At 40.9% G+C, this 24,456-nt stretch overlaps 1 protein-coding gene across 13 annotated transcripts in view; it reads left to right on the top strand.

The window, feature by feature from the left end:
- Positions 1-21,282, top strand: part of LRRC3B (leucine rich repeat containing 3B) — an 85,869-nt gene extending 64,587 nt beyond the window's left edge. For all 13 annotated transcript variants that reach the window (XM_075922014.1, XM_075922007.1, XM_075922018.1 and 10 more), the window contains one exon: positions 12,938-21,282. The gene's annotated coding sequence lies outside the window, so the exon portion shown is untranslated. The remainder of the gene's footprint in view (positions 1-12,937) is intronic.
- Positions 21,283-24,456: the final 3,174 nt, after the last annotated feature.

Raw genomic sequence — 24,456 nt, 5'->3', positions numbered from 1 at the left:
CCTCCCGCAGAGATGGCGTTGTGGGACCTGCCTTTTAAGCTGGCTCTTCCTAACACCAGCTCCTGCTTCCCCTCCTCCCCCCATTGCCTCTAATAGAGGCAGCAAAGGGGCGGGGGGAGAAGAGACTAGTCAAATAGTAACTCAACTACCCAATAAGCCTAGGCTTATTGGGTAGTCAACTACTCAACTAGTTGTTTACATCCCTAAAGCAAATAGTTTTCCTTCATTTTCCCCCCGGTATGTACGGCTCAAGTTCTGTGCGATAGCTCCTAGAGCTACAATGATTTTTATACCAGCTGAGGATCTGGTGCTTAGTTTCTAAAAGCCTTCCCTCCCAAACCTATGAAAATGAAGTTCAACTGTTTTGAAAAGAGATTTTTGTACAAATAATCTCACATTGATTTACCCTCAATTGATTCTACATCTGATTTAGTCTGGTTACAAGCAAAAGAGTGATTTCTTTGCACTGCCAGGACGGAAATCTCTGCTTAAGATCTAAAAATAAAGGACTTTCTCTGCCTCTGAGACCTCTACACAAAAACACATAAATATTGCAGTTACAATTTAGTTGGCACGGAAAAGAATCCAGGTCACTTTTCAGGAGCCATCTAGGCCATGTGGTACCAATCTTGCTAAAAATTTGAATTACAACTGTCGTTTTACTGAAAAGAAACACAAAAGGAAGGATCCGATCTGTGTAAAGAAGATGCTGTTTTACATAGTCACTTTTTTTACTCCTGTCTCTCTTAAAGGGGGACGTTGGGGGTAAAATCCCGGCCCCATTGAAGTCAGTGACAAAACTCCCACTGACTTCCATGGGCCAGGATTTTACTCCAGTTTTTTTTATTCATAAATTCCATCTTGTTCATAGCCTTACTAACTTGGCATTTCTAACAGTATTTAATAAAAAAACTTAAAGAAACTAGAAGTTGCCATTTTCTATAGGAAGAGGCCCATCAAGTTAGATGTTTTCAAATCACCAGGACCTGCAGAAATGCACCCTAGAATCCTCAAGGAGCTGATTGAGGAGATATCTGAGCCATTAGCTATCATCTTTGAAAAGTCAAGGAAGATGGGGGAGCTTCCAGAAGACTGGAAAAGGGCAAATATAGTGCCCATCTATATAAAAAGGGAAATGAGAATAAACCAGGAAACTATAGGCCAGTCAGTTTAACTTCTGTGCCAGGAAAGATAATGGAGCAAGCAAATAAGAAATCAATTTGCAAATATCCAGAAGATAAGGTGACAAGTGACAGCATGGATTTGTAAAGAACGAATCATGTCAAACCAAACCGTTACCTTTCTTTGATAAAATAACACGCCTTGTGGAAAAGGGAAAAGCGGTAGTCGTGGTATACCTAGACTTAGTAAAATATTTTATATAGTGTATGACCTTCTTGTAAACTAGGGAAATGCAACCTAGATGGGGTTACTGTAAGGTGGGTGCATAACTGGTTGGATAACTGTTCCCAGAGAGGAGTTATCATTGGTTCACAGTCATGCTGGAATAGCATAAGTGCAGTTCCACAGGGATCAATTTTGGGACCAGTTGTGTTCAATATCTGCATCAACTATTAAGATAATGGCAGAAAATATGCTTAAAAAATGTGCAGATAATACCATGCTGGGAGGGGTTACAAGTGCTTTGGAGGATAGGATTATAATTGAAAATGACCTGGACAAACTGAAGAAATGGTCTAAGGTAAATAGGATGAAATTCAATAAGAATGAATACAAAATACTCCATTTAGGAAGGAAAAATCAGTTTCATACATAAAAATGAGAAATGATTGTCTGCAGAAAGGGATCTAAGGCGTTTCTTAAACTTTTTAAGATCAAGGAACACAAAACAATAACTTTTTTTATGAGGCACACCAAACACCAAAGATTTTTTTGTTGAGCAAAAAAAAAAAAAAAGAGGCCGGGGAAAAATTCCCCTTCCCCTTTAAGTGCGGCCATTTTGAACTCTGTTGTTCTCCACGGCACACCTCCAAGTGCCTCATGGCACACCATTTAAGAAACACTGATCTAAGAGTTATAGTGGACAAATAAACTAAATATGAATCAACAGTGTGACACGATTGCAAAAAAAAAAAAAGCAAACATCATTCTGGGATGTATTAACACAGTAGTCTCCAACCTTTTTACAGTCAAGATCACTTTTTAAATGTCAGGGTAAGCCAAGATCTACCCCATCTTTTCCCGAGACCCCACCCCTTCCTTGAGGCCCCGTCCTTTCTGTTCCCCTCCTCTCCATCACTTGCTCTCCCCAGATCTTACTCACTCTCACTGGGTTGAGGCAGGATGTATGGGCTCTGTGGTGGGAATGAAGGATTTGGATGTAGGAAGGGGAATGAGGGATTTGGATGTAGGAAGGAGAGAGAGGTACAAACTCTGGGAGGGAATTTGTGTGCAGCAGGAGATGGAGAAGGGGATGCTGGCTCAGGGAGGGGGCTCAGGCTGGAGAGTTTTGGGGTCAGGGTGGAGGGTTGGGGTGCTGAGCCAGCTGCAGGCTTGTGAATATGAGGGTGCAGGAGTTTGGTTTGGGGTGTATGAGGAGGTTGGGGGGGGTATATGAGAGGCCCAGTTGGGGGCTTGTTGGACAGGCTTCATTTTTAAATAAAATATGTCAAACACAAAATGTTTCAGCATTGTCTTTGTGAGCGGGGCAGGAGCCTGCTTTGAGCCAGGGCTCCCTGACCCACAGAAAAGTCAGTTGGGGCCACACAAGTGAGATGCAAAAAAACAACCCCTCCAAAACACCTCAAGCCACACTAATGTGGCCCCAACTGAGACATCTCACTCCCCTGGCACTCTAGCCCCAGGCCAGGTTAACTCTTCTGGGATTCCAGGGTTAGTGGAATTTGTGGGCCCTTCTACACACTGAGGTGGAGTAAAAAATGAGGGATCCAGTGTGTAGGACAGGGCTTCCAGTGAGTGGGATGGGAATGGGGGTGCAGAATCTGAGTGAAAATAGGGTACAGGAGCAAGCTGAGGGTAGGTGTCTGGCCAGGAGGGAGGGGGAAGGAGCAGGGTGCTGGTGGGTGTCTGGCCAGGGGGCAGAGTGTTGGTGGGAGTCTGGGCAGGGGCAAGATGCTGGTGGGGGTTTGGGAAGGGGGCAGTGTGCTGGTGGGGGCCTGGGCAGAGTGCAGGTGGGAGTTTGGCCAGAGGGAAGGGGGCTGGTGGGGGCCTGGGCAGGAACAAGGTGCTGGTGGGGGTTCTGGCCAGGGGGCAGGTTGCTGTTGGGTGTTGGGGCAGGGTGCTCGTGGGAGTCTGGCCAGGGGGAGGGACAGGAACAGCTGAGCCAGTACCTAAGGATTCCACAGCTACATGCCAGGTCCAGGGTTTCAGGAAGAAACATGGGCTGCTCTTTCCCTCCCCTAAACAGCTGGCGTGCTTCCTAGAAAGCTGGGTCTGTCATGCCACCATGGACTTCCTTCCCATGGCTGTCTTTCTGCGCTCCCCATGACAGCTGGCATGCTTTCTGAAAAGTTGGAGCTGGCGCGCAGTCCCATGACTCCTATTCCCCACCTTCCCCCGCACAGGAAGGCAAGGCGTCAGGGGGGAGGAAGTTCCCAGCGGCACAACAGACCCAGCGTTTCAGGAAGTGCACCAGCTGTTTAGGGGAGGGGAAGAAGAGCCCACATGCTTCCTGAGACCCAGACCTGGAGCGCAGCTGCAGGACTTCCCCCCCACACACACATACACCGCAGGAAGCTGGTGCTACCTCCATTTTTGTAGGAGGTAGCATCAGCTTGGGCTCCTTCTTGGGGGTGGGAAGGAACGAAGGGGAGCTGGGTCTTCTCACGATCAACTGGTCGTGCCCTCACAATCTACCAGTCTATCGCAATCGACGGGTTGGTGACTATGGTATTAACAGGAGTGTTGTAAGTAAAACAGGAGAAATAATTCATCCACTCTACTCTATATTGATTAGGCCTCAACTGGAGTACTGTGTCCACATCTTTCCTGAATGTGAAAAAATGTGGACAAATTGGAAAAGATCCAGAGAAGAGCAACCAAAATGATTAAAGGTCTAGAAAACATGACTCATGAGGGCAAATTGAAAGAACTGGTTTTATCTGGAAAAAAGAAGACAGAGGGGATGTAACAAATTTCAGTTACTTTAAAGATTGTTAAAAGGAGGAGGGAGAAAAGTTATTGTCCTTAACCGCTGATGATGGATCAAGAAGCAATGGATTAAAATTTCAGCAAAGAAAGTTTAGGTTGTACATTAGGAAAAATTTCCTAACTGTCATGGTGTTTAAGCTCTGGAATAAATTGCCTAGGAAAGTTGTAGAATCTCCATCATTGGAGATTTGCAAGAAAAGGTTAGACAAACACTTGTGAGGGACGAGCTAGATCTGTGGTGTCCAACAAGCTGCTAGTACATGAGGCTATTTGTCCTGTTGAGTGTGGCTAGTTAGCTGCAGTGGCTACTGCTTCAGAACTGGTTGGACGCCACGGATCTGGATGGTATATGGTCCTGCCATGAATGTAGGAGACTGGACTTGATGACTACTCCAGGTCCCTTCTAGTATCATAGTTCTGGTATTATGATTCTGTAAGACTCTTCAATGAGTGAGGAAAGCAGGAAGTTTTGAAACATAATTAATATGAGAAGCGATATGGAATATTGTTGCTGAGTTGTTAGAAACATGTGTAACTTGTAGCTTCAGGGTGGTTACTGGAGAAGAGAGGGCTTATTCAGAGACTTAATTTTTCTCTCCTCTAAATTGTGTAACCACCTTCTGCCTCTGCTATAATGTAAGGATTTTTTTAGCACTTATGACTATTTTCTATAGAGATGATTTTCTAACACGTGTGTAACAATGACAACTATTCATTTGGGACACTATAGTATAGGCTCATATGTGTACTTTTATTATAATAAAACATAGTCTGTTGCCACTGACAAGTTATTTTTGTACAGAGATGGCTAAATACCAACTACACTCATATTTTTATTATATAAAATCTGGGGTGAGCAGAGTTCAACATTTTAAAATCTGCTACATTGCAGGAATTTTGTTACAATTATCTGGCAGAGGGATCTTTGGACTCTCATTAAATGTTCCCTGGAAACTGGGGGGCAGCACAGCTTCACAGGTGATTAATTAGCCCTGCCCAGTCAGTCAGCTCCATGAATGGCACCCTAAGACTCTGACTGGATGGGACTGATTAATGACCTGTGAAGCTGTGCTGCCTCACAGCTCAGAGCAGTGGTCACCAACCAGTAGATCGGGCTCTACTGGTAGATCTTGGAGCCTCTGACAGGTGATCCTGACTATCAAGTGCTGGCACTTCAGGTGCCTCTCCCCCTGCTGGGCAGGGAACGGAAGAGAAAGTAGGGTGCTGATGTCAGGGTGCCCCATCTCACCCCCTGTATCCTACATCCACAGGAGTCGTGGCATAGTGCTTGGGATGGAGGGAGTTTGCTGGCTGCTTTGGAGAGTGGTGCAGGGAGGGCAGAGGTTAGCCTGCCTTAGCCTAACCTGAGATAAGCAGTGTCCACCTGGAGCCTGTGTCCTGAACTCCTGCCCAATCATAAACCCTCTCCTGTACCCCAGCACCCTGCTACAGGCTCAGCTCAGAGCAACTCCAAATCCCTTAACCCAAGACCAGAGCCTGCACCCCAGCCCTCTACCTCTGCCTGATGAAAGGGATGGGGGAGGGATGGAGTGAGCAGGGGTGGGGCCTTGGGGAAGGTGCAGAAAGGAGGCAGGACAAGGGTATTTGAGTTTGAGATAGATCCTCGGCTGCACTTAAATTCAAAAAAGTGATCTTGTGCTTAAAAAGATTGGAAGTCCCTGGCTTAGAGGGAACAATACTTCAGATATAGCCATATCTTGGGGTTGTTCTCTCTGAAGGAACACACAGAAGAATTTTGATGACGCTCATATTTTCTGTATAAAATTTGGCTCATTCCTTTAAAAGAAAGATATCAGACATCACCTTAGATAGTCTAATATAATATTAGCAGAAAAATTTTGGGAAACAACTGTAAACGTGGCTGAGGCAAATGCTCTCCTCTTGGTGGCTCCCACTGAGATCCATGGTGGCTATGAGATCACAAAAAGAGGAGAAGCTATCATTCTACAGTTAGCTCAACCAACCACATTGGAGAGAGTTACTAGGTGGCATGTGCTGAATGAGTTCCTTCCTTGCTGGAGGGACTGTGTATAGTGTAAATTACTGAATGGGGTGTGTGACAGACCTAACCCAGTAGCCTACCACACTCTGGTGGAAGGCAGATATACAGGGCACTGGATATGTGGTTTTCTCTTTTCCAAGTTAACTACTAAACACCTAGGGTGAATTAACTAGATTGTTCCCTCAGGCAAGTCACTCAACATCTGGTGCCAATTACAACCAGTGGAGTTGCTTTAAAAAGCCTCCCCTAAGTAAAGAGTGGGGGGGAGACACAGAGTGAGGGACTGGAAGGAGAAAGAGGAGTAAAAAGAAGCTGGGTGTGAGCTAGTTAACAGGAACCACAGAGAGACATTTTGGAGGGGTTGTTCGGGGAAGTGGAAAAAGCTGCCAAGTCAGACGGAAAAACAACCTTGACTGCGGCTGCTACTTACGGGTCCCTGGGCCAGAACCCAGAGTAGTGGACAGGCCTGGGTTCCTCCTAAACCTTCCTCCATGCAAAACAGAGCCTGTCCCAAGAAGGGAGACCAGGACTGTCGAGGGGTTTTCACATCAAAGCCATGGACTAGCCTGTGATGAGTATCGCTCACTAAGCTGTGGACTCTGCCTCTTGTAACGAGAAAGAGGTTGTGTATAGGGCCACAGCGAGTCTGAGGCAAATATTATCTACCAGTAGAGCAAGACCCATGGGGCATGGCCAGAACTTTGCCACAGTGGAAGTTTGATGCATGATGGGCAGCTCATCTTTACTGTGCAACATGCAGTTGGGTGTGACATTAGTGAGACTAATGCTGAGGATGACAGTTTATTGATTTCCTGCCCTCATGAGAGCCAATGAAGGGGAGCTTAATTAAGCAAAACTGAATGCTTCCAAAGCCCTGGTACTGCTGAAGGGCACCATGATGGTACTGCTGTGGTTGTTTTAAATTTAATTCCATCCCACTCCAGCCCTTTTTTCTAATTCCTTTTTGAGAGGTGGAAAAGGAATTCTCTTCTGAGACTAGACTGCTAGTGATGAGAGGTGCCTCTTTGTAAAAACAGAAATGAAACAGTTGTGCCTTTTCTCTCCCACCAGAAGCAGCAGCAGATCTTTTGATGGACAGGGTGTGATTCCAAAAATGGGGAATGCGTGTGGGGCCCAGAGGGAGCAGCACTACATGTTACAATGAGACTGGCTTCTCAGTGAGTCACAGTGCTAACTACAGGGAAGCACTCTAGCAGTTTTCACTGTGAATCACCCATATGATAGCTACATCCTAGTTATCACTTCACTATTACTTATGCACATCCCCCAAGAAACACCAGATGCTGCAGCTTTATTTTTAATGCTTATGTTGGCCATGTTTATGGCTCATTCAGAGTGAGGGAGTCTCTCTCTATAGATTTATGAAGTTCAGAAGAGTTGTTTTTTCATAAGGAAATGTCTTTTGCTTAATGTGTGTTGTTGTGAACATGGGAATTGTTAAGCTTTAAACCATGATGCTTTATAGAGGGAGAGTACTGTCAGTTGTTATGGAAAAATGTACAGGTGTCCTTAATTTTGTTTATATTTCACTCAGTGAGCTTAACAATAAATCAATGAGTATAGGATACAGGGCTTTTATGCAGTATTATGTGTATATTGCACATAAGTGTGCATGGCTGAATACTTATTTTATTTAATTCATCTACACTTAATATATACCATTGCTGCATATACCTACAGGAAATGACCTACACTGGATATTCCATGGAACTTCTGTTTTTCCATTCAACTTTGGTACCCCTTGCTTTGTAAACATTGGTCATGCAGCTGCTGTACCTACTACATTTCAACTCACCTCCGTTCACACTTTCTCATATTAGTCTGGACATATTAGTGAGCCAGAAAAGAGAACAGGCTCACTTGCATAGCTTATGCTTTCACTTAATTAGAATCAAAGGGTTGGAAGAGACCTCAGGAGGTCATCAACTCCAACCCTCTGCTAAAAGCAGAACCAGTCCCAACTAAATTATCCCAGCCAGGATTTTGTCAAACCAGGACTTAAAGAGAGTTCAGCCTTCTAGCCATGTTGGTGAATTATTAGCAATCTTCCCAAATACAACTGCTGTTCTGAGAAGAGGATCAATACCAGGAGAAAAATTGCTAGGTGAATTGGACAGTTTATGGGGTGGTGTTTTTTTATTTTATTTTAAAAAAGTAGACTATGGGCCTGCTTATAAGTACATTTTTTCATCCTGGTTTTTTTGTGAATAGTGTCTGTGGACCAATTTTCTTTTATTTGCATTTGGTAATGGGTAGGATTTTTTACATGAATGCTTTACTCAGTAATATATATTGTAAAATGACATACTTTTTTTCCTTTCTCCTCTGGGGGGGAGGGGAGAGTAAAAAATAGTTTGGATGTTTTTGTTTTCTTGAGATTACTCTGAATTGCCATGTTATACAGTATACTTTAAAACTACAAAACCCAACAAACTCCAGAATACTGGAGATGAGATTTTAAGCCCTCTCTGCTGATAAATTTAAGCAATGATCAAATATTGGGAATATTTTGAGCCTTTGTGTGGAAGATGTATAGGGTATCCCCGCTATAAGTCGCCCCGGTATACATCCATTCCACAGTAAAGTCATTGACGCTTATAACACATTAGTTCCCTACAAGTCCTCTCAGTCCCTGCACTTAAGTCATGCAAAACAAAAATTGCACAAATGAAAGTTAGCTGTGGAGGGGAAAAAAATCCCCGTTTTTAGTTGTTTCTCTCTAAGTCCAAGTATTTTGGAACGTATCTTGGACTTATGGCAATGACTGCCTGTATTAGAGATCTCAAATATATATTGTGAATAGTCACCTTAATTGAATCAGTAGACTTGAATCTTTGCTAAAGCTGCCTTTAGTCCCCATAATCTCATAGTGACAGAATGAAACTGGTACTGGTTGCATCTAGATTGGCATGATTTTGCAGAAATACTTTTAATGGAAAAGTTTTTCCCTTAAAAGTATTTCCGCAAAAGCGCATCTAGATTGGCACGGATGCTTTTGCGCAAAAGCATCCGTGGCCAATCTAGATGCGATTTTGTGCAAGAAAGCCCCAATCGCCATTTTAGCCATCGGGGCTTTTTTGTGCAAAACAGTTCTTCCCTGTCTACACTGGCCCTCTTGAGCAAGTATTCTTGCGCAAGATGGCTTTTTCCCAAGCGGGAGCCTGAAAGTATTTGCGCAAGAAGCACTGATTTTGTACATTATAAAGTCAGTGCTCTTGCGCAAATTCAAGCGGCCAGTGTAGACAACTGGCAAAATCTTGCCAGTCTAGATGCACCCACTGAGTACAACAAAAAATTAAAATAGTCTCTGTAAATATCTCTACCCTTCTCAGATGCTCACTGTTAGTCTCTGCTTCTTGTGATGTAATAATGTGTTCTCAAGTTATCATAGGCCTTGTCTTCACAGCAGGATTTTTTTTTTTTTTTGCATGTTAACACAAATATGTTAAAATACTACTGTACACAAGGCAATTGTCGTTTTATGGTCAAGGTAAACCTGAGGCTCTCCCATAGGTTTTACTTCAGCCAGTTAACATGTCTTAAACTACACATGCTTTGTCACCACAAGGATTTCAACACATGTTAAAAGTGCACCTTTTTTTGCTAAAGACCATAGAGTCCTCCAAGATAGACAACCAGATAAAAATGTGTAAAAGAGAAAAAAACAACCAGGAGGGGAAATTTTTAGAAGGAAAAAGCCATCCAGTAATTTTAGGCATTCTACAAACCTCATAAGCAAGCCATTTTTGCTGAGCACCTTTTGAGGCTGACCTTTTATCTTTTTTTTTTTTCTTGACTTATGGGTGTTTCAAAGTTTCATTTACTTTTTCTAAGGGCTCTTATAAATGTAGTTCTACCTAGCATTTAATTCTACCAGTAGAAGAGAATTCCTTTTATTTTGGATTTAGCCAAAGTGACTCAAACAGACAGATAACATTTAATTATGACAAAAACAAATATTTTATATACTTTACATTGCTAAGTAATTAGATACAGTGGAAAAAAAGGAAAGTTTGGTTTTTGAATTATGATCATGCTAAAGTTTTAGACTTACACAGCAGATTGTGGGGCTTGGCCATATTGGAAGGGGAGATGGAGAACCTTTGTGTTACCATGACTTCAGAGATGCTGATCTGGTCCATGCAAGAAAGAAATGGCTTCAGTCGTATTATAGCTTATGTTCGTCTGCCTGAAAACGTCTCTATCAGTCAGACTGACATCCAGGCATTGGATGAAGATTGCAGGGCCCTGGCTATGTGCTCTACATCCAGGAGTGCACAGGAGATAGCATAAACCATAAAGCCACATGGGGATTTCCCTATGATTAGGAATCTAATTAAGCCAACTTTAAGGCTGTATTGTATCATCAGAGTGATACAGAGCAATCTTGAGGAACCAGAATCTGACTCTAAGGTAGTATAAAATGAATACATCTTCTAAGTTTCTCAGGTGTTGACTTTTCAGCTTTACCTCAAGTTTTCAGGGGCTGTTTTCCCCCCATGCTAATTCCAGCTGTGCTATAACATTAACCTGTTTTTGGAGTTTAGTATTACCTGAATGATTTAAGTTGCATTGCCATTTTGTTTTATTTTCTTGATGACCACATTTAATCTTCAACTAGCTGTCTCGTTTGTTAAAACTACTGTCTTGTTTGTTAAAACTGCTTTTCTCTTGTTTGTGGTGATGGACTTCATTGGGAAATATGTAAATGGATGCTACTTTTTTTCCCAAGTTTTTACATGTCCCTTGTATCACATGTTAAGTTTAATAAATAAACTCAAGTAAATACACTGAAGCTTTTTTAAACAGAATGCTTCTGGATTTAAAATACAGTAAACTTTGCCCTGCTATTTTAATTCAAGGCTCTGTATGAAATAACTTTATTGACTTAAATTATGAATTTTTTAAACTGATGGGATAACTATTCTTACAGAGTACAAACTTGGAAGTTCATTGAAACCTATGTTTCATTTTATTACAGTCAGCAATTGTGAAACTCTACCAGACAGCACCCCCTCTTTTAGGTATCGTTTGTGAAACTATTCAATTTCAAATTGTTGGGGAAAAGGCTCAGTTCTGCTTTAATTAGTGCTATTGCCAAATGTACCAGGTACACTGATCATAATGTACCTTGTTACCAAAAGTACCTGGGGATGAAATTCTGCCCTCCTCTCCTGAAATCAGTTGGAGTTTTGTCATTGGTTAAGTGGGGTCAGGAATTTCACTCCCTGCATGTGTGCTTTTAAAAGAATGTTTGATTAATCAAGAAGTATTCAGAGCCTCTGTGTCATTCTGGAATTGAGAATAAAAGAACCCTTAAAAATGGTGTGCTTGCTGGAGAAAGACTGTTTGAGAGATGCCCTCTTGGAAAACTAAGACAAGCAGCTGGAGATTTTCTCAATGTTCTAATGCAAGGGTGGGGAACATACAGCCAGCAGGCTGGATCCAGCTTGTGGCCAGGGCCAGATTAAGAAAGGAGCTTTAGAGGCTGCAGCATAAGGTCCTTGGCTCAGGGAGCTCCTTTTAGCCCAGGGCTCTGAGCTGCAGCAGCTGAAGCTCCTGTGTTCTGAGCCAGTCTTTCCTGGCAGGGGAGACAGCTCTGCACAATACCATTCCTGCCTCCCTCTTCCCTCCCCCCCCCAGCCCAGGGCTAGCTCCCTCTCTGCAGCTCCCATTGACCGTGAATCGCAGCCAATGGGAGCTGTGGGGGCGGGGCTTGAAGGCACATGTGGGGCTGCACAGAGCCACGTGTTCCCACCACCACCAAACAAGAGCTGCCTCAGCTAAGTGCCCCACACCCCAATCACACACTCCAGCTCTAAGCCCAATCCTGCCCCCTAACTCCTGCCCAGACCCCTAATGGATCACAATGATAGCACTTTATTTGTTGACAGTATAAACAGTGCATAAAAAACAAGGGACACATTCTGCTCTTTAGTATGAGGGTACTTACTGACTTTTTCTGAACTGCGTACATGTAACTGTAAAGAGCTTCCTTCGTATTTTGAAACCTGTAGCAAGCATCTCTCTCACAGTCACTTTTCAGTAGAATTATGGCAACCAGTAGGAGACTAGGGGAAACAGAAATTTATTGCTTAAATATGTGTAGTCTCCAGTATTTTTCACAGTCACTTTTGCTGAGCATGAATGATTTTGAGATTGCTTGGGTTTTTTTGTTTTGTTGTTGCTGGAGTGAGCTAAATCGATGTAGTTTGCCTTTTGAAGGAATGTGTTTTTATATTTTCAAGTTTACGTCTTCCTTGGCAAGAGGAGGTTCCATGGAGGCTTCATAACCTCTGAGTTTTAGTTTAAAAATAATTAGCAAAGATGAGAAAATTAAATATGCAGAAGGACTTAACTGCAAACCTGACAATAGCTGGTACCCAGTTATTATTCCTTCAACTAAACTACTTTCATTGCATTCAGAAGTCACACAGACACATGAACATTGAACACATCATTATGGCTTCAAAGAGATACTCCTTCTATTCCCAACTGACAGTTTGAGAGAGAGCCTGCAGAGATTTAAAAATTCATTATATTTGTAAAATCTTCAGGGTAAATTCTGAATCAGTACTGAACTGCTTCTCTTTCTTACACCATTAGATTTGTTTTGGCGCATCAACACTGGAATGATTGCAGGCATGAATAGTACTCAGTTTATAGCTGGTAAAAGAGTAAGGGTTACAACTGTTCTGATGCTTTTAAATAAAATGTGTTTACAATAGTAGGTGCCTGACAGACGTGCTCTTTCTGCTATAGGTGTTGGCTTGAAACCTAAAGAAGAGGACCCAGCATGCAGCACATACAGAAGTCTATGAAAGGACATATGCAACCTACCCCAAGGATTTGGAGAAGTGTTTCCTACTAGCAGACCTGATGGAGCTGCTCCTAGTGAACATTTAACAGTGGTTCCTTTTTGTTTAATTGCATTGGTTTACCAAATTAAATCCTTAGCTGTTCTACCCTCTTATTCAATTGTGTGTGCTCTAACAGTGCAACTTGTTTTATAATCATGAGACTTAGAACCAAACAGCCTCAAAATGTGGATTAGTATGTGTACAAATGAAGCAGAAGGGGGTGGCAGTAACCTAGTAGGATCCAGGATAGAGGTTTGTCAGGAAGGGAAAGCTGGGTATACTAATTACTAAAGTCTGAAACTCCTGTAGTGATTTAAGTGGTTCTAGATATTCCAGTCTAACTCTGTTTTGCTCTCTCTAATTAATGATCCAATATTGAAATGTGTTCTGTAGGTGGAAGTGATGGCACAGAAATTAAGCCCTTACTTACATTCCCGGAATATACAGATACTTATTTGCTAAGTTAAGTTTTGCATGTCATGCCTCTGCTTCAGTCTGCCAAGCTATTCCACCCCCATGATGTAATAGCTTCACCTACCAGGAGGCAGCAGACTTGTCTTGACTGCCTGTTCAATATAGGGGTAATCTGCCTCTAAAGCCAAATCCATCATTCTTATCTTGGCTACTAAATATCTGTCACTTGCAGATTTGTTTTTGTCATGACAACAGGGGCCTTCCAAGCTAAGCATATTTGCAAAAGTTAATGTGAAGACTCACCAACACATTTGATCCAGGGTACAGAAGTTTGTTCTTTACCCTAAAGGAAAAAAAAATCTTTGTAATCTGGAACAAGCTTGTGTGGAATGTCCACACTAGCTGTTACAAATCTATTAGCTACCTCTCGTAAATTGCCCATTAGTTAACACTAGAGAATGAGAGTATGTCTTCAACAGACTGTTCTGTCACTCCTCTTAGTGTGTCAGGACACTTCTTAGCAACATATCATAGACCTTCATAGGTGCTCTTAAGTTTTGTCTTCACTGTAAATAAATATATATATATCTTTAACTGGTTTTAGCCATGGATAGCTAACACACCGTTGACTGCCCTGCTGCAAAATCCTAGTGGAGGCAAGGCATGTGTAGTTATTGTGAAGTAGCTACACAAGGTCAGTACTGTCCATGATTGACCTTGTCTAGTTTTCTGACAGTAGAAGTTCAGGACCAGAACCTCGTAGTTATGTAGACTGCTAACTCTCATTGTTTTCACACTGGGTTTTTTTTTTTTTTGCATGATGACACAGCCCTGTCAGAGATAGTGGCTAGCCATACCTGAGATGCTTATTGTCAAGGAGATAAATATCTCTCACAAGTGAGTACAGGAGTGCCAGAAAATATAATGGAGGACAAACCAAAAATTAATTTTATTAAAACAATCTCTTCCAGGAACTCATTTCACTTGAGCTTAAATAACATGGATGTGAAGTCTTGTTGTTACCATATATATGACATAAACAATGAACGAGATTCCTGGTAAAATGAGAGGCAAAGCAGATTCAAAAGAATTGTTTGCTTAATCTTTAGAAAGGTATATTTATTTTAAAAGGTATCTGCAAAGAAAAATAATAGGTTCATGCCTTCCTTCTCCCCTCTTTTTTTTTCTTCCTTTTTGATCTATAAATAATGCTTGGAAACGTGTTTGAAAAAAGTTTGTGGGGTTTTTTGTCTTTTTCACTAGAAATTCAGAACCCATCTAAACAGTAGTCTCCTGCCATGGCAGAAAATGTAGTGAAATTATGTAAACCAAATAAGTGAATGTTCAGTGATTAAGAGGCAAAGGGATTTTTAGGCAGACTCTTTTAAATTTAGCTGCTAACAAACCAGCCCCAATTTTCCTTCAATTATTATTTGATATATTTGGTAAAGGAGCTCTATGCTAAAGAGTCAACACCTTTTCTTCTTCAGGTAAGAGGTAAAAATAATCATCCTAGTACTTCTTGCTATTTTTCAGCAAAAGCAGGAAAAAACAAACTGATAATTCTAAATGAAAACCCTCAGGAATTTCTTTTTAAAAATCACTGGCTTTATACATCCATTTATAGAGGGAACGGACACAATTCCCACTTTTAAAGAAATTCTTTGCAGGTCACCTTTAAGGGAAGGAATGTTCTGCATAAAAGATTTTTCTATTGAACATGTGCTTGCTTGAGTCCTAGGTATTTCATTCCAAGTTGATCTGAATTCCAGCTCTAAGTCTGCATTAGGACCAGATTTACAATACCCCAATCAAACCTTGATTGGCGTATTGTAAATCTGGTTCTAATACAGAGATTTACAGATGGATTACTGAGATCAGCTTGAAATGGTTGAGATTTAAAAGCCAGGGCTAGAGAACTACAGATCATCTAAGTTAAATCTTCAAGATAATTTAGAAATAAATATTCAAAGCAGGCAGATGTGCAGTAATCAAGAGATTTAAATTAAAAAGAAACTGTTAGTTTTCACACTGCATCATGTTTTAGGTATTTTCAAATTATTTTAGAAACAATGAAGAAAATCGTAAAGTTTCTAGCCCAGGTTTTGAGATTCAGTATCCTATCCTAATGTAGTACTTTGTCAATGTAACATTGGCAGTAGGCAGTGAGGCCTCTTAAATACAGTATACTGCCTACCTACATTTTAAAAATATTAAGTCTGGTGGGAGATTGGGGACTGTCCAAGAAGCCTTCTCCATCCTTTGTGAATGGGATCCAGCTTTGGCAGCACATTGCAGTCTTTGCCTTCAGGTGCATATGGGGATTGCTCCTTACCTGCACTGATGGGCGCTCTTATCACTCCCCCCTATCAGTTCAGTGCCACCAGAGGAATAGAATCCATCAGAGTAAGAGGATAGGGGGGTGGGGCAACCTTTGCCATTTCTCTGCACACCAGGGAGCAAGGCTGTGTGCAGTTTGTTCATTCCAGCCAATTGGTAACTTCCACACAGAGAATCCCAGCTGGGTTCTATAATTATTCATATTTGTACCTTATTATGAAGATCGTATTTTCCCCTCTGTTAGTCCCTATCTCCAGGGATTGAAAGCAGAGTCTGAAGCCCTTGGACTAAGTAAGTGCAGTGCAGATCAGTGCTGGAGAGCTGCCAAGAATTCCCAGCAGAGGCTAAGCGTGTAACATGCTTTGCATACACTCACAAAACAGCTACTGCCCAGTACTAGATATTTTGTGTGCTCTACAGAGCACTGTCTCCAGCTGTGATTTAAAAGTGTATCATGCACTTTGGGTGCAACCACATTCTAAACAAGATACACATGTTAATGGTACCAGTTGGTTGCCACACCTGGGAGCAGCTGAATCGGTGCCTTCTGCAATGCTGTCTCTTCTCAGAAGGCTGCAGGTGTGTGCATTAGTGGGCTGTGAGACAAGACTGAAAGCAATCTACTGATAGACAGACTACCTGGTAACCCACACTGAGGCTTCATGGGTTTGGGATTTTCTCTTGGGTTCTTAAAGTATATTAGCACTGCCTGCCCCTCTCAAGGTACTAGTTACAGTAGTTTAAAATTGGTTTCCTGACAACCTGCTGTGCATCACAACATCTTAAACAAATGCAAGGAATTAGATTTACAGACTTTAAGTCCAGAAGGGACCATTATGATGATCTAGTCTGACCTCATGCACACTGCAGGCTATAGAACCTCACTCACCCATTCCTGTGATTGATCCTTAACCTTGGACTAAATTATTGAAGTCCTCAAATCATGATTTAAATATTTCAAGTTATAGCAAATCCACCATGTACATTAGTTTAAACCTTCAAGTGACCTGTGACTGAAGCATCAGAAAAAGACTAAAAAACAATTTGCCAATCCGACTTTGGGGAAAAATGCCTTCCTGACCCCAAATATGGCAACCAGTTAGATCCTGAGCATGTGAGAAAGATCCACCACCCAAAATTAAATATTTTAATCTCATAGGCATGTTATTTGTAAAGCTTACTGTACAAGAGAACACTCTAGACTTCAATCAAATCTGCTATTTTAGGAAACCACCCCTAAAACATAACTGAATACAATTCTATGAACTCTTTATTAAGCAACCTATTTGCATTAGTCTCGTCAACGGTTAAAACAGATTTACCATCAACATGAAGGAAGACCAGCCTGGTGATAATTAAAATGATAATACTGTGAATCAAGGGCTGCAGATTCTGGTAGAACTGTGTGAGGAAAAGTGTTTTGACACCATTTTAATAACTTTTTTCTTTGTTATTTATTGAAAAATGATTTTGACATCTTTTCAGCCCAGCTCTAGATTTTATTCTTGGCTCTACCACAGTCTTCCTCCAAGCTCATATCCCTTCTTTAATTAAGCCTCAGACTCCCCATCTGCAGCATGAGAGCAATCATTACGCAGGCCACTGATGTAGTGTGAAACTTTAATGAATTAAGGTTTCCAAAACACTGTAAGATCCTCTGATTATTATTGTGTGTGTTAGGCTCGCACCAGAGACCCCAGTCAGGAGCCAGGCTCTGGTCTGCTTGGTATTGTACAAGACCAAGTGTTTACAGTTCAATTTACAATTCACCAAAGTGTTTACAGCTCAGTTACACACAAGATATAATAAGTGGATATAACAGATATAGAATGAAATTGGAGAGGGTGAAGAAGAGAAATAATGATATGCACATACAGGGCTGGATTAAGACCTTTAGAGTCCCTAAGCACTGAAAAGGTTATGGTGTCCGTCCCCCCCCCATATGTAATTCAAAATAAAAACAATACTATACCGTAAAATCTCATTTATTTATTTATTTATTTTTGGTGCCCCTGCTTTGCTGGTGTCCTAAGCACGTGCTTAGTCTGCCTATTGGGTAATCCAGCCCTGTGCACATAGCTGGTCCATAATCACATGTGCCAAGATGGATGCTTGCTAACATAGAACTACTCACATAAAATAGGGACAAGTCATTCCTACTAGCCAGATCATGTAGTAATTTCCAATGGGGACCCACACCAGAAGTAGATTTTAAAAGGACTCGGAAGAGGACAAGATAGTGGCTTCACAGAGTAGTGGAGGAAAGGCATTTTCTGCGAAAGGACAGCATGGAAGAAAACAATAGGCCATTGGATAGAGTGGTGGACAAACAGGTCTTATGGAAAGTGCTATGCTAGTGGAAAGATCATTATTAGCATACTATCCCTGTTAGAGTGTATTTTCACTATAGTGCCATGCACATTGCATTGTGGTATAGTCATTTATTTCTCCAAGTGTTAAGCATTTGGGGGAACCACTGTGCAAAAATTTAAATTTCATGGAAATTTTTGCTATTGTTGACATTTTTCAAAATTAAAAAAAATTATGAAAGCTATTTGGACATTTTTTCAACTAGCTTAAACTTTGTTAATCATAACTGTTTTATTGTTGAAAATACACATTTAAGGAACAATCATTTATGCATTGCATAGTGCACTACCATTTTTGAAAAATATCATGGGAATTTGTATGTTGCATTGCTGCTCCTTTGGAAAACTACGTTACTAATCTCTAACTGTTTATTGGATTTTGGTCTATGCAGTTCCAAGACAGATAGAATGTACCAACAGGGTGGTTTTAGCAGGTTTAAAAATGGACTGACTTCCATTTTAAGTGATGTAATTCTTCTGATGCTGCTAGGCCTTCAGAAATAATGAACTCACGCAAATTGCAGTTATCTTCAGGAAGGCTACTGGCATTCAATTGGGTGAATATGCATGTTTCCAAAGCCATTAAGAAGTTAAAATTAAATAGTATGCGTTGTCTGTGCTGCAGAATTCATTCCTTAGCCAGGGCAGACTGTTCCACAATATAGATAAAGATCTTCCTATTTATTTACTATTATGTTGTATTAAAATGTAAATCTTTGCAAAGGCTTCAGTCATAGGAGGCTGCTCACCTGTGATTGTGAACAATGGCTGCTGAACCACACCAACAGCTCTGAAGCATCTCATTTACAGAGTTTTAGATTAAGCAACAGTAGGAGGAAAACATGCTCAACTGCAGTTATTTTAGTACCGTTTGATGTCTTGACAATTGGAAAGATCCTACTTTGTTAGAGTTTTGCGGCCAGAACCTCAGCAGACTTTAAATGGTGGTGTGCCACGACAGTCAAAGGAGCTATGCTGATTTACAGTTGCTGAGGATCCAACTGATAATCTTTTACCATAAGGTAAATGATAATGCTGAGACTGGCTCTGTGATACGTATGTAATACCTATTGAAAAATTGGGCCATGCAGAAAAGCTACAGGGCTGTGATTACTCCCTTCAATAGACATTAATATTTAAGCTAAATTGTACACAGCATCTAAAGCTTTTATATGATACATTTCAAATGGAAACACACTTTTTAACTTTAGTGAAATGTCAGTTCTTAAAGCAAAAGATTTCACAATTATATTGGCCGAGGAAAACCAGAAAGCGCTTTTCTCTTCATAAGAATTTTCTTCCTGATCTTGGAACAGAAACTTAATCTATCTTAGTTTATGAAACAATTTACTGGAGTAAACAGTCTACCAAAAAATAAATGACCTCATATTTTCTATGTTTATAAATGTACTGTTGAATGAATCACTTCAGAATTACCCTGCCTCAGATCAATAAATAAGTAAAGGAGTTGGGGTTTGGAACAAGAAAAAAATCGAGACCAGCATTTCATTTTAAAGCACTGAAGCTAAAATTTAGGCATAGATGGTCTTAGATTTTTAGAATTTAACTGATAGTGTGTAGAAAAATTAACCAAAATATGTTGAATGATCACGGTTAAAAAATTGCCACTTGCCAGCAAAAATTAAATAACATTCCCTCAGCAGTACTGCAAACATTGAGGTGACTGGCCAAGTTTTAAGGGTGACCACTGTAACCTGATCAGAGCTCTCTCAGGCTGAGCCCAGTTGACTTTAGTATTTGTTCCGATTTAGCTACTGGCATTCCAAAAATACACCCAGGAAGCAAAATATAAACATGTCCCTTTCTTTTTTTAGGGTTGTCTGTAACTGTGACACAGAGTCTGAATATATGAGTTAATTAAGAAACTGAAAGAATCTAGTCATCCTAGTGTTGTCTGCATTTCTTATTTATTAGCATCAGTTTATCACAACTCTGTTCACAGAGTGCAGTCCGTAACGTTAGGCACTTTCATGTGCTTTGATGAATGTTTTCTGACAAATGCTGTTTTTGTCCCTGCTTACCATAAACATGTAGGATCATATATGCAGCCAGCGTAAGTCATTTAATAACATTGACGCCCATGGATTTACAGCAACTGAAGATCTGGCCCTTCATGTACTTTTGTGAATGTTTTGCTTTTGTCTCTTCTATTTATAGATCAATTACTGAATTTCCATCACATTACACAACCAAGGAGAACACCTGTCCTTTTATTTATATCCTCATCTCGGAGTTCCTGTCTCTGCTGTTTTCTGCATGCCTCTCACTGTAACTGCTTTCTGTTTTATGCCATTAACTCTGACTGCATCTCATTACAACATTTCCTGATTTAACCCAAAAATCTCTGTTGATAGCTAGTAATCATTTTGAGATGACTGATGGCTCAGCGATTGCTAAAGATTCCTGCATGGGTTGATCAGTGCCCAGAGCACAATCCCCAAGCACAGAGCAAAGAAGAGATCCTCTTCAAATGGGAAAGTGTGACTTATCTTCTATTTTAAATACTGTGCAACAAAAGTTAGTTTAGCATCACGTGACATAAATCCAATATTTACAGTTTCACTTGGTCCCTACATGCATGCCCAAAGATAGTGAAGGACATAAAGAGTCTCTCCTTTTCCCACAATCCCCACCTGTGTGTTCCATGTAAAGACAGGCAGAATTCACTCCATTCAGGGTCTGTACCATTCTCTTCCCGTGCTCTCTATGCTCCGAGGGAAATGTGCCAAAGGAGGTGAGAAGGAGTCAGGGATATGGCTGTATTCTCCATTCCCAATCACCCAGCAACAGAACTGGCCAGCCATGTGAGAGGCATGCAGTGGAGAGTAAAACAGTGGACATCCGACCTTCAAAGAAACTCAGTTTTGCAAAGCTGGCCCACTATATCAGATTTGAACATCTAGAACTAACACTATCCAGTGTGCAGTTTCTGATTAATACCAAAACAGAATTTGGGGGATTTATGTCATTATTTATCATCTGACCTTTTCTGTGTTTGTCTCACATGTTGTAGCAGGTGACTATATTTGTACATTGTAATGTTTTTTTCTTAGAGAACTGTTTGTATTTTTATTCCTTAAAAATAAACCAGTGATGAAGCACCTGTGTCCGTGTAAAACTAGCTTTGTTATCATGGGGTTGACTAGTTTTACATACATTTCCGAAGGCATGTACATCTGATTCATCAGGGGGATACATCCACATGCACAGTGGTGAGCAGATGCTTCTTGACCCATGCTATTATCCTGACTAGTGCACTTGACCTGACTGACCTATATTTAATGCTATTAAGAAGGCAAGCAGGATTCTGGAAAGCAGTGGTTCTTCATTGTTTTGTGTGAGCTAGAGCAAAGCCTACTCTAAAAGCCTGTCTCTGCTTGACAGTGCCCCCACTCATTCCTGCATGTTACACCCCAGGACAGCGGATGGCTACTGCAAACCTAAATCTGATTTGTCTGGTTCCCCGGAGTAGGTGCTCAATACCATGGTGATGGGCAGGACTTGAAAGCTTGGGTAAAATAGAGTAGTCTGAGATCCCAAGATCTTGTTCTCATTGACAGCAGTGCACCTCCCAGGAACCTGCTGTAAGGTAAGGGAGCATGAAGTACTGTACTAGTATTGACATACCCGCAACAGCATCTCTTTTCTAATTGCTTTATAGTGATACACAGCAGAAAGCTATATTTAAGAAATCCTTTAACAACACTTTTAGCTGTCATGATTTCTCTGACCCGTAAGTCATCCATGTTGCAGTGTAACTGCCATCCATCACAACATTTCTCCCCATTCCATTTAAAAGGAGCCAGTCCTGTTTAAATCATCAATTATTTTTCCTCTGTGATGGGAAATAGCCCTTACGTGCTCATGGGTTTTAAGCTACAAGGACAAGTTTGCATAGTAATTTCTCACCCCCAAATAAATGGCTTAATCACAAAAGTAGGGTGAGAATCAGAACTATGAACCACAGCCTGTTTCTCAAAATTCATTCCTAAGGCATCTGGACAGAGGCCCTGATCCACTGAAGCCAATAGAAAGACTCTTATTGGCCTCACTGGGCTTTGGATGAGGGAATTGAGATTTGACATGACAACAGTCCGTAATGCTGCTAATGATACTGTTTCACAATCATAATACAAGAATAGAGGAAGTTTGTCATTGTTATTTCCAGCCTATCTGAGTCTCCCATGTACTGCAGTAGTAATACCATCCTGTTAGCTTTTAAGTGTCTTTCCCCTCATGCTCGCTACCGCTTCTTGTCCCTGGCTGACTGGTTTAGTGTAAGATGAATGGGAAAAGAAATCTCCTTTTTTCTAGTCAGCAAATCTGAATAATTGCCTTTCTCACTGTGCTTTATAGGGCAAGTTTAATTAAACAAGAAAGCACTGGAGTTCAACCGTACTTCAGTCACACAAATAGTTTAATAACATACTGTCCTTTCATGGCAACACTGCTGCCTTTTCAGCAATATTTACTTTTCTGCTAATATTTCCAGCCTGTTTTTGCAACATCACAGTAGCAACAATCCGCCAAAAGCTAAAACACAATTTGCAATTAACAGAGGAAATCCTGGAGTTTACAACACAGGGCGAGGGGAGGGAAACACTGCACTAATAAGTCATTAAGGGATCAATCCTGTTAGGTGCTGAACTATTCTTGATGACGTTGAGTACCCTCAATTTCCATTGAAGTCAGCCACCCACTCGCATTAATTCAGTGGGCCTTGCAAAACTGAATCCCAAAATGAGCATGCTAATTTAAAAAAACTAGCCCAATATGAAGAGCATTTAAACAATGTATTTTTATTGCAATAATTGTAACATATTTTATTCTGGACAATAAGTGCTACCAGCACTTATTTTATTAATGGCTATAGCTCATCTAGTGCAGGGGTTGTATCAGAGCCCAAAAAGTCAAAATGTTAAGGCCTGATGGAACTAGTATGATAATCCAGTCTGTCTTTCTGCATAGCATAGGCCATACTCAGTAACATCTGCATCAAGTTATGTTTGAGCTATAGCATATCCTTGAAACAAGGCTGGATGTCATTCTTAAAACCTTCAAGTGATGATGACTGGTTCTGTGTCCCTAAGTAAGCTGTTCCAATGGTTAATGATCCTCTCTGTTAAAAATGTGCACCTTATTTCTAGTTTGAATTTCTTTAGCTTGAAACTTTCAACCATTGGATTTCATTGTGTATTTTCTGCTAAATTAAAGAGCCCTCCACTGGCAGAAAGTTCTAACCCAGGGCCAACCCATTTAACAAAGAGAGCCAAAACAGCAGCAGAAAAAATGCGAAGACCCACACCAGAATTGTCAAGCAAAGAAAAAAATTAATTTTTTTTAAAGGAGGCTGCCCCTTTACGACGGCCACCATCTTGGGCGCCATTTTTAAAACCCCGTAGCTCTGACCCAGTAAGCACAGGGAAGCCAGGGGCTAGGGGCGAGGAAAGCTGGTGCTGGCAGGGGCCGTTTGGGGGGGCACAGGAGCAGCTTCAAGGGCCGCACTTTTGGAGGGCAAGAGCCACATGTGGCTCATGAGCTGAGGATTAGTTACGGTGTTCTAACCTGTGTGAATCCATGTAGACCAAGTCACTGCTTAATCTTGAGCTAACCCAACATGCCTAAACAGTTCTTATAGCAATTTTAGAGCTATAGCAGATCACCTCCAAAATACCTGTGTAAAGTGAATGAGTTGATGGCTTCATTGAAATCCAATGAGACACAGCTCAACGGGACAGTTCTGAAGCTGTAAATTGTCATAGTTCCATTGAAACCCTGTGTCACTAGATACTTTCCTATGAACAATGCCTTACACATGTGAACTGCAATCATTCTAATAATATCGCCTTAGGTCCAAGTGAGTCACACAGCTAAAATGATGTCAGTGAAAGTCATTGTTTTCCAGTGGAAACATCTTTGGTTCAGAGGATAACCAGAGTTACTATCTTGAGCATCCCTATTTCAGCCAGAGAATCTTAAACTGAGTTTCCCTGTAGACTCCTCAATTGTATAAAGGCACCATTTTTAACAAAGTCACACAATATAATAAAATCACCTTAATCTTGAAGATAGGACTTCAAGTCACTATAAACCACAGCATTTTGAAGAATTACCCAAAATTTCAAATGCTTCTCCATAGATTTTTTTCAGATTAGAAGTCAAAGTGGTTATCTGAGAAGTACTGCTGTTTGATGAGATTCCTCACTTCAAAGGAATCAAAATTATCCTAATTTTTTATTTATTGCCAAACTTTTCTTTTCTTCATTCCAGTTTGTTG

This window comes from Pelodiscus sinensis, chromosome 2 (genome assembly GCF_049634645.1).
Source record: "Pelodiscus sinensis isolate JC-2024 chromosome 2, ASM4963464v1, whole genome shotgun sequence".
In the NCBI taxonomy this organism is placed as follows: domain Eukaryota; kingdom Metazoa; phylum Chordata; order Testudines; family Trionychidae; genus Pelodiscus; species Pelodiscus sinensis.
The sequence above is the reverse complement of the archived record's forward strand: the minus strand, read 5'-3'. Positions and strand labels throughout refer to the sequence as shown.